Consider the following 2286-nt stretch of genomic DNA (forward strand, 5'->3'; position numbering starts at 1 on the left):
TTTCCAGCCCCCTTGCTAGCAGGATAGTACCAAAAGATAAAATGTCCTTGGCTCTGTGCAGCACCACTGAGCAACAGCAAAAACATCTGTGTGCTATCAACTCTGTATTTCTCCTGAAGACAAAACACAGTACCACACCACACACTCTGAAGAAAGTCAGCCCTGCCTTGCTGAAACTGGGACACTTCTCGCTTTCACTTCACTTTTACATTAGCATTTCAATGACTTAGAGACTCACCTCATATTTTCATTTTTTGAAGCAATAACAAATCTAGCTTTGCCATGGACAGATCTACCCTGAACTGAGACAGGAAATGCCTTCCTAAAATATCAGCCCTCCTTACCCCCTTCACCAGCTTATCTGCCCATTCAATTTATTTTCCCCCATGCACATGAGTGCTTCTACTTCTTTTCCCCTTACTACTCCCAATACTGATTTATCCCAGACCCAGACCCCTTCATAATCTAATAATGTTGCTTCTAATCCCATATCAACTGAGAATGTATGTGTAATTTCCCACTGCCATTCAGCAGACGTTGCACTTCCAGGCGGTCCCTTCTCCCACATATCAAGTAAGTGTGGTAGAAGTTAATCCCACTGACACTAGGGCTGGGACCCCTAATCTTTAAGGTCCTTCTGTAACGGATATTGTTTTCTCTTTGGGGTAGGAAGAGGAGGCAATGGCTTCATCTGCTTTAGTTTTTCCCAAATCTCCTCTTGTTTCATCCCTTTTTCCTGAAGGATTTTCTTCATTTTGGCGAGCAGAACTCCTGTGGGCTGACTATCTAGCTCTCCTTCATTTACTCCCTGATTTATCAAGTATCTCCAAATTATCCCCCTAGGGATGTACGTCCTCACCCTCGCTGCTTCCTTCTTTGCCTTCTCTTTCCCCTCCGTCCCCACCAGGGTGCCCAGGTTCTCCAGGGTGGCCATGCACTCTCGGAGAGGACGGCCAATCAGCGTGGAGCCCAGGCTGATGAAGAACCCCCTGTGTGCCTCGGGAGAGCGGCAGGCCAGCACCCCGACATCCCCCTGCTCCACATTCATGCCAAGAATGTCAAAATCAGAGCTCACGGGTTTCTCCTGCTGCTTTAGTGCCCGGAGCACCACATTCCCACACAAGTATGCTGCTGCCTCCTGGATATCTCTCCAGGGCGCCCCTTGCATGTTATCCTTGAGGGGCTCATACTCCCCTAGATTTCTAATCACCAGCCTTAAGATTTCTCCTCCCAAGGCCTCATCGGGCGGCAAGGCTCTGATGATGGCCCCCACCTTCGGCCACGGCAGCCCTATGGCCGTGACCACCCGCTTTGCCGCCTCGTGAGTGAAGGGAGTGTGCTGTTCTAAGCTCCAAATGCGGTTCACCCACATGGGCCACCCCTCCTTGTTTTTCTTCCAGACTTTCTCTTTTCTCGACACATCCCTATCCCCCGTTCCTGCGCTTCCCTCTCGCTCTGCCAGTTTCGCTTTCCTGGCACCCACAGCCCCCCCACCTTGCACAGCGGAGTTCTCTTGGATCTCCACGTCCCAGATATCCCCGTCCCGCAGCCCCGGGTTCCCGTCTCCCTCGCTCAGAGCCACCACTTTCCTCTGATCCAGCCCCTTCCCCAACAGCCTGCTCAGGCACTGCACCTTCCTTCTCAGCCGGGCGTTCTCTGCGCTTTCAGCCCTGAGCTCCTCCCTGGCCCTCCGCAGCTGCTCGCCCTGCTCGCCCAGCAGCGCGTTGTCACAGCGCAGCGCCAGGATCTCGTTTTGGGCCACCTGCAAGTTGTTCTGCAGGTTCTTTACACACTGCTCCTTCTCCTCCACAGCAGCCTGGAGGACGCTGGCCAGGTCGAAGAGCAGCCACTGCAGGGCAGAGCACTTTTTCTCTCCCTTAGGGTGATAAATGGAGATGTAGTTCACCCAGTGCCTCTCGGCGGCTTTCAGGGTGGGGTCCTGGCCGACAGCCTTATAATCCCAGGGATCCCCGCCGTGCTCCAGCATGGCCTGTACCAGCAGCCCCCTCTCCTCCCGCCCCACGGAACCCTCCGGCTCCTCTTTCTCCTTGGACTTCCCCGCCCGCGTCAGCCACGACATCGCGCCGCGGAGGCTCGGCGCCGTGCCGGCAGGAGCGGAGCGATCTCCCGAGGAGCCCAGACTGAAACCCCGCGAGCAACCCGCGCTCATCGAGCGGCAGCGCCGCGCAGACACTCACCGCCCCCAGCGCTCCTCCTCCCACTCGCGCAACCTTCCGGACCAGCAACCCTTCGAGGGCCGGGCCCCGCCTTTTATTCCCCCGGGCC

This window comes from Meleagris gallopavo, chromosome 1, assembly GCF_000146605.3.
Source record: "Meleagris gallopavo isolate NT-WF06-2002-E0010 breed Aviagen turkey brand Nicholas breeding stock chromosome 1, Turkey_5.1, whole genome shotgun sequence".
In the NCBI taxonomy this organism is placed as follows: Eukaryota; Metazoa; Chordata; class Aves; order Galliformes; family Phasianidae; genus Meleagris; species Meleagris gallopavo.